Here is a 15,637-nt window from a genome sequence, read left to right as displayed (position 1 = left end):
TATATATATATATATATATATATATATATATATATATATATATATATATATATATATATATATATATATATATATATATTATATTACACATATATATTACTTTTAATACCTCAAATTATGTCCCTTAAATGGTAAGTCATTCTGAAAATGAAATTATATAAACCTAAAATAGCATACTATAATAATATATAATAATTATAATTAAAAAATGTTTAAATACATTCACAGTAGTTATATAAATTAGTTTGAATCGCATTCCATTTAATCATAACTTCCTTAAATTCAAATTCAAATTATATTTCTGCATCCTTGTTTCATCAGTTCAAATTCAATTCGGATTGGAATTTCAAAGGCATTTTTATTTCCCTTCTGACTGAGACACAGCCTTGGTGCATTTGCACTGAGCATGCATGGAATGTGTGCCTGTGTCTGTGTGGCTATTCTTCTCTATCAGAGCTCAGCCACTGGCACTTGGCTTCAGTCTGCCACCCAGGGCCCGAGAGCACCAGTTCAAGCTGAGATTACTCCACGCTCAGGGCACGCGATGCCCAATTAAAACAGAGATTACTGAGAGCCCAGCTCATGAGACTCCAGCCTCCTCTGAGGACAGACCTTAGCACAATGAGAAACCTGAGCTTTATCTGCCACCCGAGAAGGAAGCAATTACAAGCATACTTACAGAGACTCCAGCCTAATGAGGATGCTGTATATCAAGGTCCACAGTGGAAAGTCCACAGTTACTGCTGAGTCAGAACTTCTCAGGTTGAGGAGCAGTCTTGCTGCATGGTGACTTCAAAGGTGGCTCTTTTTCTCTGTGTGTGCTTGTGTGAGTGGACAGAGTGAGACAAGAACTTATTTTGTACAATAATTCAAATCCCAGAGCAGGGACTTGATGGGAAAAGCAAAGGCTATTTTTATTGTAAAACAAAAATGCTGTGTTTTTTATATTCTAGAGGAGAGCTATAAAGCTGAGTAGTTCACAACAAAACAATAAACAATGACAACAAAAAAAGCATTTGTTCTGATATTCTTTGGGGAAATAAATGGAGTGTTTTGTTTATGCTTGGTAATTTCAGGCAAACAAATTTAGACCAAGGAAGCAGAACCCATGTGTGTTGAATGGCTTGGAGACCCAAACAAACTAGTGAAGAGTAAAGAAAGAAGTATTTATTACTAACGGTGCCTGCTTACACATGCATCTTCTGCAAAACTGGACCACTTTATGCTTTATTCAAAATCAAAATATAAACATGGAGATTTTTGTATAATGATGCAGCCGAGTCATGATTGATTGTTCAGATAGAAACAGGAATATTTTAAGTAACTCCATGGAGCTCTAGCTTGACTACACTGTAAAAAAAAATCTGCAAACATGTTCCTATATGAACATTTCACTGTAGTTTTCTGGTGAAATGAACACTAGAATAAGTAAAAAACTTTTTCTTTCTTTTTCACACAAATTATGATTATAGGGGCAGATCATCAGTAAATAAATGCATATGTTTACGCAGTTCCTTGCACAATACTATATGTTACAACCTCAAAACAGTTTTACCATAGTTATGGCCATAGCCAGGGTTTGAAAATTAGTGAGGTCTGGGGTGGGGTTAAGAATTGTGCTATAATAACCCCTACAAATGCAACTCATTATATACACTAACACTTTAAAAGAGACAGAGTAGGTGTTTGTAAAAGATGTTTTCTCGGTTTCGGAGGGATGAACACTGTTAAGTTATACCATATTTATTGCATCAAAATCTGTTAATATTTAACTATAGGTTAAGGGTGGGTAATTTTAGCAGTTGTTTATTATTAATCATGCAACAATACATATTACTGTTATAGTTTTCATTAATAATCATTGCTGTATAGCTGATAACTTTGTCTAGTGCTCTTATGTTTTTAGTGTGATTTGTGAAAATTTAACTACTATCCTGTCAGTAATAACCAGTCGATGGGCTTTTTTGATTACTGTCAGTTCAAGTGCCGGCGATGCAGTGTTGCCAGATATTGTCAAAATCTGTTAATATTTAACTATAGGTTAAGGGTGGGTAATTTTAGCAGTTGTTTATTATTAATCATGCAACAATACATATTACTGTTATAGTTTTCATTAATAATCATTGCTGTATAGCTGATAACTTTGTCTAGTGCTCTTATGTTTTTAGTGTGATTTGTGAAAATTTAACTACTATCCTGTCAGTAATAACCAGTCGATGGGCTTTTTGATTACTGTCAGTTCAAGTGCCGGCGATGCAGTGTTGCCAGATATTGCGATAAAAAAATCAAAATTAAAAAATCTGAAAATCTGATTCAGATAAAGATATCACTGACCCTCAACTGCAACTACCCACTTTATTAACTTTCTAAAGTGTCAAATTAAGTGGAAAATACAAGTCCAAAGACGCTTACAATAGCCTGACCATAGTGCATGATTTGTAAAATAATACTTTTTAACATTTGCATCACATAATCTGCTCCATGTGTGTTTTTTCTGATGTAGTAAACTTGCTCGGTAGCTCACCTGGTACAGTATTGCACTTGTGATACTAGGCGCTCGGGTACAAGTCCCGTGAAACACAAGTCTTGATGTACAAAAAGCTCAAAGACTTATAGAATCAAGCTTTGTTGCTTCAGCAAAAGCATTTTTTCTCACGTTTGCCTTTGTTAACTTTATTGGTTAGGTTTAGGGTAGGGTTTAGTGTAGGTGGTATGTAACCTTTAAGCACCACTCATGTATCACTCCTGTGATACGTACAACAAACAACCTAAAAAAACGTTGCTACAGTCATGTTTAACTGTTTCTGAGAAAATAAATCTCATGCTATCTAGCTCCAGGTGCTGGACATTTCGTATTGAAACTGCTGTGAAACTTGCTATAAGCAATGCAATATCATTTTGCATCCATTTTCTATCCAGGCACATTTTTTCATGATACTGTGCTGTTTAATAAGTCCACATCTGCAATGGAGAAAAAAGATATAGCTTATGGCACCTCTTGCCAATGTGTCATCTGAAAAGTGCAGTGAAATGTGCAACAGGGCAACGTATTTCACATTTTGGAGATATGTAGGTAGCATCACATATTTCCAATAAGCCTTGTATGTTTAACTCAATGTCTTTGTAATCAACTATGAAATTTACTAGCAATTTTAGAGTGAAATTTTTTTCTACAGCATCAGTGTAGTACATGCTAAATCCCAACCAAGCACTTTAACATTCAATAGTGAGTAAAAATCAGTGCATGACATTGACCCTACCACAAACTTAATGAAAATATATCAACTCCGTCTTTTTTCATCTCAAATCCAAGTTTGTTGTGAAAGTGAACACCCTATGACTTAGACTCTTTCAACCTTGTAATTGGTTGATGCTGAATAATTAGCAGTTCTAATTAATTATCAACAGTAGAGTGAGGAGATATTCCACTGAGACGTCAAGGTCACCGCCGTTGTTTCTCTCCACCCAGGAATGACTGCATTAGAATGACCTTAATCAATTGATCCAATCTCAGGGTGCACCTGTGTTCATTTACTTCACCCCTGTAAGATGTCCTGCATAGCAGATAGTTTCAAGCTGTGTTGTCTTGTATATTAAGTTTCATGGTTTGTGCATAGTGTAGAATTGTAATTCTCCCCAATTGTAAGTCGCTTTGGATAAAAGTGTCTGCTAAATGTATAAATGTAAATGTAATGTAGAAATTCTTTTTCTGTTTGTTTGTTTTTTTATTGGTCACAGTAGAGCAGTTAGTTCACTTTGTCAGTTTTCAAACCACAGGTTTTCTTATGGGTGAACGTATGAATGAAATAATGTCTGTGGTTACCCAAAGAGACTCATGTTTTGTTCTCCAACATCAATAGCACTCAATTCAAATGTGAATTCTGATACTGTTTGTGCTCTTAAAAACGTTGCTGCATAAGGACTGCACTTAAAGGGATAGTTCACCCAAAAATGAAAATTCTGTCATTAATTACTCACCCTCATGTCGTTCCAAACCGGTAAGACCTTAGTTCACCTTCAGAACAAATATTGACATATTTTGAATGAAATCTGAGAGCTTTCTGACCCTGCATAGACAGCAACACAACTGAAACATTTTATGGCCCAGAAAGGTTGTAAGGACATTGTTAAAATAGTCCATGTGACATCAGTGGTTCAACCTTAATGTTATGACGCTATATGAGAATACTTTGTGTGCGCAAGGAAAAACTTGATATTCCAGTGAAACAACACGCTTTCTTTTGTAAAACTGACTGCAAGCTCACATTAAGATCTGCCCTCATCCAATCAACAACTGTTGGATAGAATCAAGTCCTCATCCTGTATTTTTTTGATAATCCATTTCACTTGGATGTACATCACATTATGCAAGAAAAGGTTTGTCGCTACTTCCATTTCACAGTGACAGATCAACATCAACTAGTAGGGAAAAAATGTCCTGTTGAAAGAACTTTTCTAGAGTTGGATTGGGAGAACAAAGAGGGTGTGGGATTGTGAGATCTTTGCAAGTTGGATTGTTATAATTTTAACAGACTTGGAATAAAAATGTTTCCAGTTTTCCAATGTTGCACTCTGAAAATATTCCCAGTGCTTGCTTGGAAAACCATTCCCAGTTTTGAATTGATTTAAGAAAACAATTTCAGTGTTGGATTAAGGACACATTTCTATTTTGGTGGATGGAAGAACATTCACTTTGTTGGATTACAAAACCATTATCAGTATTGATTTGGATTTACATTGAAATATATGCATTTGGCAGATGCAAAGCAACTTGCATTGCATTCAAGATACACATTTTTATCAGTTCTTGCTTTCCCTGGGAATCAAACTCATGACCTTGGCATTGCTAGTGCCATCCATGCTCTACTGTTTGAGCAACAAGTATGAAAGTGTTGTGTTGGTAGAAAAGTTCCAGTGTATTGGAAATTTTGATTCAGTGGCTCATTGATTCATTGTCTGTTTGCATTCATTACACCTTGAACGGGAGAGGGCTTTCCTGTCTTTCATTGGAGGTTGTTTCTAATAGACCAATTATGTGGTAAATTAGACCAATTATGTGGCATAATCAACATTTTTCAGCTACCGCTTCTCATCCAAGTCATTGTTCTATTGATCTCTGTGTTACCTAGAAGACCTTTGGATTTCTCTAATGTGAATTTCTATCAAACAGCAAATGTAATTGAAAAGAAAAAAATAATACATAGACAAAATTGAGAACAAAGGCGCTGTGTTCTAATTCATTACGCTAAATAGAAGAAAGGATAACACACTCCTCTGAATGCATTAAAAAGAAATGAAGCATATTGATTTAAATTAAATGAATAACTGATTTCACACCCCCAGAATAGCTGAAAAGATCTGAGAGGGAAAATGGGTTTCGTGTTGAGGCAAAAGAGCAATAGAGGCCTGTCAGAGAGTGTGGAGGTACCAGCCAGCAGTCATGTGTGACACACAGTCCCAGCATTCCTCCCTGCGGGGCACAGTGGGGGGACTGTGGGAGGGGTGAGCGTTATGATGCTGGTGGGGGGACTGTGGGAGGGGTGAGCATTATGATGCTGGTGGGGGGTCTGTATTGGAGCTGCAGGCAGAAACACAGACAGCTCGACAGCTGTGGGGTGCTCGCAGACGCTCGTGTCATCTATAGGGGGTTTCGGAGTGCATACAGCGCCAGCAGATGAGGAAGAGGAGAAGGACGAAGAAGGATGTGGTGTCTCTCTCACTGCCTTCTTTTTATGACTTTGCCGTCTCTCTTGGTTAATCTGTTTTTCTCTTTGCCTTTCCACTTCCTGTCTCTCTGTTTTATATTTTCGCTTTTCAGAGGGTGCAATTAGGATAATGACTAACACTGAACTAGTTCCAAATTAGTTCTGTCAGCATGCTAAAAATATGTTTTAAAAAAGGCATCAAATACGTAATTCATACGTAGTCGATCAGACAAGGAACATTAATTTTCTTAGCGCCATTATTTTTAATAATACGGTAGCCTGTGATCTAATTAAAACGTAGCCAGGAGACAAAACGTAGATCAAATGGAGATGTGTGGTCAAATCTGTCCCTGCCCAATTTTGATGGAATATCAAGTTGTGAATATTACAAACAATATTTTAAGGAAAACTTTCCATATGTTCTCCCTGGGATTTTTTGGGGAGGGGGGGGGTTGATTTGCTTTTGCTATGTTGTTTACTTTTGTATGTTTATTTTTATCGTTTAATTTTGTTTTACTTTGCTTTATTTTTTAAACCTTTTGGTTTTGTTTGCTTTTTCTTTAACATTTTTTTGTTTTTCTTTGCTTTGCATTTGTAACTTTTTTTGTTTTGTTTTTGCTGTTTGTTGTTTTGCTTTATTTTTCAGGGTTTTTTTTCTTTTTTCTTTTACTTGTTTTTCTTTTGTTTTGAATTTTACTGTGTTTTTGTATTGTTTGTTGCTTCATTTTTGTTTTGCAGTTGCCTTGCTCTGCTTCATTTTTTGTTTGTTTGTTTCCTTTGCTTTGATTGTTTTTATTTCTGTTTTGAATTTTACTGTTTTTGCTTTGTTGCTTAATTTTTGTTTTTATTTCTGTTTTTGAATTTTACTTTGTTGCTTTGCTCCGCTTCATTTTTGTTTTGATTTTGTTTTTATTTATTTGTTTGTTTTCTTCACTTTTGTTTATTTTTTTTATTTTTAAGTTTTTATTTTTATTTTATTTTTTATAAGGATTGTAATGCCTCACTGTTTTGGTTTGAGTCTGCTTTCATTAGCTGTAGAGTGCTCATTGCTCTCTACATTGCTCATTGCACAATGCTCATTTCTCCAACAATTCCTACACTCCATGTCAGATCTGAACACCATGTGAGTAAAAGACTAAGTGAGATGGAGAAGAAAGTGGTTATTGGGAAGCATTAAAGAAGCTCTGGTGATTTGTTAACCTTCTGAGAAGATTACCCAGTATCGCTGTTACTTTTCTGGAATCGCTTCATTTTTGTTTTGATTTTTTTTTTTTTTTTTTGTTTGTTTTCTTCACTTTTTTATTTTTAAGTTTTTATTTTTATTTTATTTTTTTATAAGGATTGTAATGCCTCACTGTTTTGGTTTGAGTCTGCTTTCATTAGCTTGGCTCCCTGGATGATACAATGCTCATTTCTCCAACAATTCCTACACTCCATGTCAGATCTGAACACCATGTGAGTAAAAGACTAAGTGAGATGGAGAAGAAAGTGGTTATTGGGAAGCATTAAAGAAGCTCTGGTGATTTGTTAACCTTCTGAGAAGATTACCCAGTATCGCTGTTACTTTTCTGGAATCTCTAATGGTTTTGGTCAGGATAGGAGGCATGCAGTTAAGGTTTTCAATTTCTTTCCGACAGGGTACGTATAAGCGTCAATGTTTTTGGGCCGCTGTATGTGGTAGATGCGAGTGATATTGATCATTTTGTTTATGGATCTGCCATTCTTTGTCTTCTCGTTTCTATTTCAAAGGGAATAAAAATGTGAATTGGTAGATAAAATTGTCAGTAAAGCCTAAGCGCAGGATTCTCAGCTGTCTGGCATCATCTGAATCTCATGAAAACATCCAGTAAAAAAGTCAGTGATACAGGTTTCATAACATTATTTATGCTAGCCAAATCTAGCAGAAATTTTAAGTGTTTTATTCAATGCAATTCCATACAGCTCAAAAGAGGTCTGCAGTGTATTCCATTTAATTCATTCCTCCTTGAACCAGGGGACATATACATTTTTCCAGATGTAGCCAGCATCCAGAAATGTTTTGCAAAAGGAAGTGAACTAACCTGAAGGATGCTGGTTAAGGTCTGTGAGAATGCTAAGACAAATCGCAATGGGCTGCTTAACAGAAACTCAAGGCTAGAAACTAATGCACATTTTAAGAGTGTGAGATTTACCAGAACCAGTAAATAAACAGTTCTTAAACCACATGTTGTCAAAATGTCAAGGCTGACAGAAAGCGGAGGCCCAGGGCTTCAAGCTTGAACTTTATAACTGAATTGTGTGTGTGTGTGTGTGTGTGTGTGCATCTCCATTGCAACAGGGCCACAGGTGTCATCATAATAATTTTAAGCAGTAGCACACACGGCATACACACAGATTGCATTATTTATTCAGAGAAGAGTCATATTCCTGATTTAGAAACGAAATAGATTCCACCTGAATACCTATCTCTCACTCAAAATAGATATTTTCTCCAATTTTATGCACATGCCTTGTCACATGCGTGATGATGTGAGGGTTGTTTTGGGTCCATGAACTGTCTCTCTTCCTTGTTGATTTTCACAGCTTGACATTGAATGGCAACAGTGTGTGTTTTGGAAACTCTGACTGTCACTTTCTCTTATACACACATGAACGGGTGAAGCAGACAAACGTGTTTGACATTACACTTTGTGAAACATGAGCAGCGCTTTGCCTAGTAAAAAATGTGTGCGCATTTGTCAGCGAAGGAGATGAATATCACCGTGCAACTCCGCTAAACTCCAAGTTTTACAGAGGACAAGTTTAAAGGATGACAGGTTATATTTAGCTGCCTCCGAGTGTTTGTTTCGCAGAGTGAAGGCTGGCCTAGATAGATATAAGGAGGAAAATATATAATGCGAAATAAAACAATCAAGACAAGCAAAATGGAAAAAACTGTGGTCTGACAGATGTTTCATAGTGTGGAAAATTCACGGCGATGAATAAAAAATAAACTCTTTCTCTTTTCTTGCCTCTCTATGAAAGTGGACTGGATGTGACTCTGTAGTCCCATATCAGGGGCTAATTTAAAAACCCAACAAATATTGTACCTACTAAGACTGTGTCAGCATTTATTTTTAGAATCTAAGTCTTAGAGATTATTTTTGTCTCTGCAAACCTGGACGCCATGCGTAGAAATACTCAGCACTTTATTTGGCCTCAGTGATATTGCAGTGCCTGTGTCCTGTGCTGATGAATGTCCTTTTGGGAAGGTGCAGGGATGGGGAGAGAGATATAATACATTTATAGATGATATTGCATATAGCTATGTACAGTATATACCATATGTTTTTGCTCAATAAGTCTTTTAAAGGAAATGTTTCTATGATATTCTCACTTGGTTGCTATTTATCATACAAACAGACAGTCCCTTCCTAAACGTATGCCACTGGTGAAGCTAATATTGATAATATCTAATATCTCAGTGCTAATACAATTATAGATGTAGTTGTCTATCCACATTAACCATTAAGGGATATGAAAAAGTATTGTAGCAATGGGGAAAAAATTATATACAACAATTCAGAATTGTCATTTTTGTATGACATTGCTTTAGATAACAAAATATCAAACCAACTGACTTTTATTTTAAAGGAAGATGACACAAGCAAACTTATCATTCAAAACATCTCACAGAAATAAAGAAAATATATAAGTTTGGAGTCAATAGGGGTCACAGGAATACATTCTATTTTATATATTAAAATAGAAAACAGTTCTTTTAAATCAATATATTTAAAATATATTTAAAAAAAAAAATTGTGATCAAATTAATACATTCTTGGGGAGTATGGAAGGTCTGAATATATATACAGGATATATATATATGTATGTATCTCACAATTCTTTTGTATGAAAAACAGTTTGTATGTCTCAAAAAAACTTTTCTTCTCAGAATGTATAGTTTATAGATCTAAACAGTTCTAAATTTGTAAGTTTGCATCTCACAATTTTGACTTTTTTCCTCTGAATTCTGAGTTTACATCTCTAAATTGAGTTTTTTTCACACCATGGGATAACGAAATAAAACTGGTAATACCAACTTTTTATCTCACAATTCTGAATTCATATCTTTCAATTGTGAACGTTTTTTTTAACTGTGAGCTATAAACTCAGAATTGCAATAAAAGGTCAGTATTGTTAGATGAAAAGTACTTTTTAATTTTTTTATTCCTTTTGTGAAAATAAAAACAAAAAAAAGAGAACACACACACACAAATTTTACTAACTTCTAAACTCTAATGTATATATTATTGGGGAAAGTGTAAATGTGTTCATGGTTTGAGATTTGTGTGACTGTTTGAGTATAAATTCAGTGTATTTTGGCATGGATGTTTGTGAGAGAAGTGCGTTCACTCCTGTTGTTTTGCTCTCTCCAGCTCCAGCATGATGAGTAGTTGTGATGAATTTGTAGTCTGCTGGCTTCTGTCAGGAGGAGACCGCTAAAGACTGATCTCTGATCAGGAAAGGCACACAGGGCATCAATCTCCCCTATGCTGATGGGTCCCACTCAACTCCTACCCATAATTAACGGAGTGTTAACAGTGACGCCCTGCTCATTAGGCAACAACTCCCCTAACATTCATTCCTTAATAAGCAGATGCAGGTGGGGACATAATTTATATAAAATTAGAGTATCAGGGAAAGTGCAGCCTGTGTCATAGCCTAATGCTAGTAGCAGTTTATATTACAGTTTCCATTTCATATATATTGCATGCAATTATATTTAATCATAATGCAACACTTTCCACACAAAGAGTACAAAATAGGACCTGAAAATGCTTTAAAATACGTTTTTGCCAGTTTTCAACTAACTGTCAGTGAAGATGTGCTTCATCTTAAGAAAATGTTGATCATCAACTCAGGAGATCAAAGTAAATATTACATGAGCAGTTTTATTTTATTTTTAAGTGATCGTTTTTTATATGGTTTGAAATGAGCTGTTTCTCGTTCTGAAGTTTGAGGCATGTTGTTTTGTTATTGATGTTTCCCGTAACTAAATATATTTTTATTTTATTTTTATTTTTTTTACTTAGTCTTTCTTAGCTTGAGTAATGGTTGAATAGCTGAGAAAACTTAACTAATTTTTTTTTGTCATCTTGCCATGATGTATAATGGGTCCAAATTATATCATTTCCTATTACCATAATTTTTAAGAAAGATTGCTTTTTTTGTAACAAAGCAAATAATATTGTAACAAGGCTACAAAAAACATGTGGGCACACAGCTTTTTGGTAATTAAAATGAGTAACTAGTTCAGCAAGTGAAAGGTGTTTACTAAGATAAAGTGTGTAGTATTGAGCTGGTTACATGATCCAGGATTGATGAACTCTATGGTCCATGCAAAATAAATCTGCTTTTATTAGGCCACTGATATGAATAGAGTCTACATAAAATGTGAAAGTACATCATTACAAAAATTATTTTTTTTTTAAATACTATTAATGTCTTTGTTCCTCAGTGCACTTTTAATAAAAAAAAAGTACCATCTGGCTCTCTCATCTTCATGTGTGTATCCTCAGTGGAGTTTATTTTAATTTTGTTATTGTCCAGCTCAAATATAAACCTTTATGTTTAAGTTTATGGCCACTACCAGTCAAAAGTTTGGAATAATTAAGATGTTTTTAATGTTTTTGAAAGAAGTCTCTTATACTCATCAAGGCTGCTTTTTTTATTTTTTTTTTATTTTTTTACAGTAAAACAGTAATATTGTGAAATATTATTGCAATCTGAAAACGGTTTTCTACTTTAATTGTAAAATGGTATTTATTGTTAGTTTTGTTGTTGTTGTTGTTGTTGTTGTTATTGATAATGGTAAAACTGAATTTTCAGTCTTCGGTATCACATGATCCTTAAAAAATCATTCTGATTTAGTGCTCAATTGTTATCACGTATTGTTGGTACTTAATTGTTAGTAATGGTTCTAATTATTATCAATGTTACAAACTGTTTTTGCTGCTTAATATTTTTGTAGAAATTTTTTTCTGGATTTATTTGATGAAAAAGTTAAAAAGAAACAAAAGAAACCACATTTATTTGACATATAATTATTTAGTAACATTATAAATGTCTTTACTGTCGCTTTTGATCTACTGATTTTATATGTATTATTTACTATATTTTATTATATATATATATTATTTACCAAATGTTTATTATTAAACATTTGAATGATAGAGTATCATGATTTCTACAACACTGATAAAAATAAATGTTTCTTGAGCAGCAAATCAGCATATTAGAATCATTTCTGAATGATCATGTGACACTGAAGACTGGAGTTATGATGCTGAAAATTCAGCTTTGCATCACAGGGAAAAAAATGAAATTGAAACCAGATATTCTAAACTGTAATAATATTTCACAATATTAAAATGTTTTACTGTATTTTTGATTAAATAAATGCAGCCTTTGTGAGCATAAAATACATTTAAATCAAAAACATTAAAAAAATTCTTATTCCAAATTTTTGACTGGTAGTGCATTTTGTGGGCGTTTCTTCCTTCAAATGAGCCATGTTGTAGCTGTTCATCTTTGCATTCGTTTTATTTCTGACTGCCTATTTCAGCTGAATAATCAGCCACATCCTGACCGCATTGTCCATATGTCCCACCCCATGAGCGATGGTGGCGGAACGCTTCTCAGGGACAGACGAGTGTGTGCGTCTATGCACTGGTGTTTGTGTGTGTCACCGGGTGATGGATGCCACCCCAGTTCTGTCAGCCTTCCGCTAGGCTGACAGCAGCAGACTGAAGCTGCTCTCTCAGGATGCAGTTCTGCAGTGGGGGGTCGGATGGAGCGTGTGTGTGTGTGTGTGTGCGTCTGTGCTGGTGTGTGGTGTCATAAGGAGCCAACGTCTGATCCTCTGAGCACAAAACTCTCAGCGCAAACTCACTACCCACAGTCAGCTTTCTCTGCTTCACGCTGCCAACTTGCACTTTAGGGAAATCTAAACTTTGAGTCGAAGTCCCAAAAACTCTTATTGAAACAGTATGGCCTCTCCAGTGGCTGCCACTTCAAGTGCCACAGGGCCTTGTTTTCAATTTCACATAATTGTCTGAACTGCAGTGTCAACACTGGCCCAGAGTAAAGTTTTTATAGGTTTAACTGTTTTGTTTAGTTGCTGGTTAGCTTGTCTGGAGTGTTGCAGCTTTAAGCAATAGCTGTCTTTTAAATGTCACCTGGCAATGAGAATCTACTGAATTTCCATCCCTTGCAAAAAAAAAAAAAAAAAAAGAAAGTTTCCAACCAATAATAAAGACAATTATTGCTCCTACCTTAAAATCATAATATGTTAAAGGGATAGCTCTCCCAAAAACGAAAATTGGCTAAAAATGTTCTCACCCTCAGGCCATCCGAGATGTAGATGAGTTTGTTTATTCATCTAAACAGATTTGGAGAAATGTAGCATTGCATCAATTGCTCACCAGTGGATCCTCTGCAGTGAATGGGTGCCGTCAGAATGAGAGTTCAGACAGCTGGTAAAAAGATTACAATAATCCACAAGTAATCCACACGACTCCAGTTAATTAATTCATTAACTCCATCAATTAATGACCCGTGAAGTGAAAAGCTGAATGTTTGTAATGCATGTTAAATACAAACCATTGCTTTCTGAATCTAAATCTGGAGAAAACTATGCACAGATCAAGCACTGTTTACAAGCAAAAATTGTTTAAAATAGTTCAAACAAATATGTAGGTGGATTTTGTCTGAAAATGATGGTTACCATGCTATATTTTTGTATTTTTTTTCCCAAATACGGGATGCATTGATATTAAAATTCTGGCCAATAATTATTAATGGCTGATAACTGATAAATGGTCAATATTAAAATGTTGTACAATTAAAAAAAAAACTAATAAATCTATTTTGTGTGTGTGTATTGTTTTTTAAATGTGTATTTAGGCATCACAACATTTTATTGTACATGAAAAATTGGTATTCATTTTTATTACATTCAGGTGTTATTAAATTATTAGTGTTTTTAAAGATGATATTAAAGATGAGCATTCACAATTTAATATCCTATTAACTGATGCCGTTAAATAAAAATATCTAATAATGACCAATAACAACCATGCTGCAAGATATCCCTAGTAATGACTGAATTATTGTATTGTTGGCCTTTTTGCTGCTTATTTTCATACTGGTAGGTACTGTAGAGAGAATAATTTAAATTTCATTGCACACATGACCGCTAACTGCTAGGCCACAGCTTCGAATAGACTACCTAATTAAAACAAGTAGTTATGGCTTTGCTTCCTCTTACATTTCTTCACATTTGTAGGAAACACTAATGTTAGCATGGGTCAGCAGCCGGGCTCAGTCCACATCCAGTCGATTGGAATAACCGCCCCTAACATGTCCATGTTACTGCATTCCAGCAGAGAGGACGCAGCAGCCATGCACTATTGTTTTAGCAGAGGGTTTCGCAGCATAACATTAGACAGTCTCGGAGAGGCCTGACATTTAGCAATGACTGTGACTAATGAGATAAATTGTTGCAGCAGCGGAAAGGTTGTAAATCAAACTGTCACCAACATTAAAGGGATTTGTGTTTGACCCAACCTAGATCCTCGACATTATTAGCAAATATTCACTTTCATTTTATTCCAATTCATGTAAGCGGAATGGCTTATGTTATGCAAAAGAAAGTTTCATTCCGGTTCGGATCCTTCATGTAGAATGATGCACGCCATTGAATGGCATGCTAAATTAGCTCTTTAGTGCCTTGGTTTAAACATTTATGTAGTGCTTTAATATATACCAAACTGACAAATTGAATTATGAGCATATTTATTTACTGTACTATTTACATAGTATTCTAAAATACTTAAAAGAGTGCCATAGTACTTTCATGATATAGGTTGTATGTTTAAAAAGCTGTGGCTTGACACCATCCTTTTTTTTTTTTTTGTCTTCCACAGACAATAATTTAAAACTTTGTGGTTGATAAGATGTTTTATTGTTTTTGAGATAAGTCTCTTATGTTCACCAAGGCTGCATTTATTTGATCAAAATACAGTAAAACTGTATTGTGAAATATTTTTACAATTTAAAATAATTGTTTCTGTTTTATATATATTTTCAAATGTACTTCATTTTAAAATAGTGTCTATTACTCCAGTCTTCAGTGTCACATGATCCTTTAGAAATCATTATAATGCTGATTTGGTGCTCAAGAAACATGTCATTATTATTATTATTATTATTATTATTATTATTAAAAAATTAAAAAAAAAATTGTTTCTGTTTTATATATATTTTCAAATGTACTTCATTTTAAAATAGTGTCTATTACTCCAGTCTTCAGTGTCACATAGAAATCAAGAAATCATTATAATGCTGATTTGGTGCTCAAGAAACATGTCATTATTATTATTATTATTATTATTATTATTATTAAAAAATGTAAAAAAAATAAAATAAAATAAAATAAAAATATGTTGCTGAAAACAGTTGTGCTGCTTAATGTTTTTTGTTGAAAGCATGATCAATTTTTGAATTATTATTCAGGATTCTTTGATGACTAGAACAGATTACAGACATAAGAACCGACATTTTAAATATTTTACTGTCACATTTGTTCAGTTTAATGCATCCTTGCTAAATAAAAGTGGGGTTTTTTTTCAAAAAGTAAGAAAAGTAAGAAGAAGTATTCTAGGAAATGCTTCAAAACACAGAGTGAAAACTCTGTCTGTCAAGCTATTTCATGGGTCTTAAGGATGCAAGGGTCTAAAAAGGCACTTACTGTATTTTCAATCTGAATGACCAGAAAAAAGGATTACAAGTGTACCTGAAACAGTTATGGCAAAGAGGGTAGTTAACATGGAAGTACACTGGCCACCTCAGAGCGCAAGCCTAGCCTTCACAGGGGAGCGAGGGCCAAATAGAGTGTGAAGGGAAGGAGG

This window comes from Sinocyclocheilus grahami, unplaced genomic scaffold (assembly GCF_001515645.1).
Source record: "Sinocyclocheilus grahami isolate Dianchi unplaced genomic scaffold, SAMN03320097.WGS_v1.1 scaffold22.1, whole genome shotgun sequence".
NCBI lineage: Eukaryota > Metazoa > Chordata > Actinopteri > Cypriniformes > Cyprinidae > Sinocyclocheilus > Sinocyclocheilus grahami.
This window is presented reverse-complemented; position numbering follows the sequence as displayed.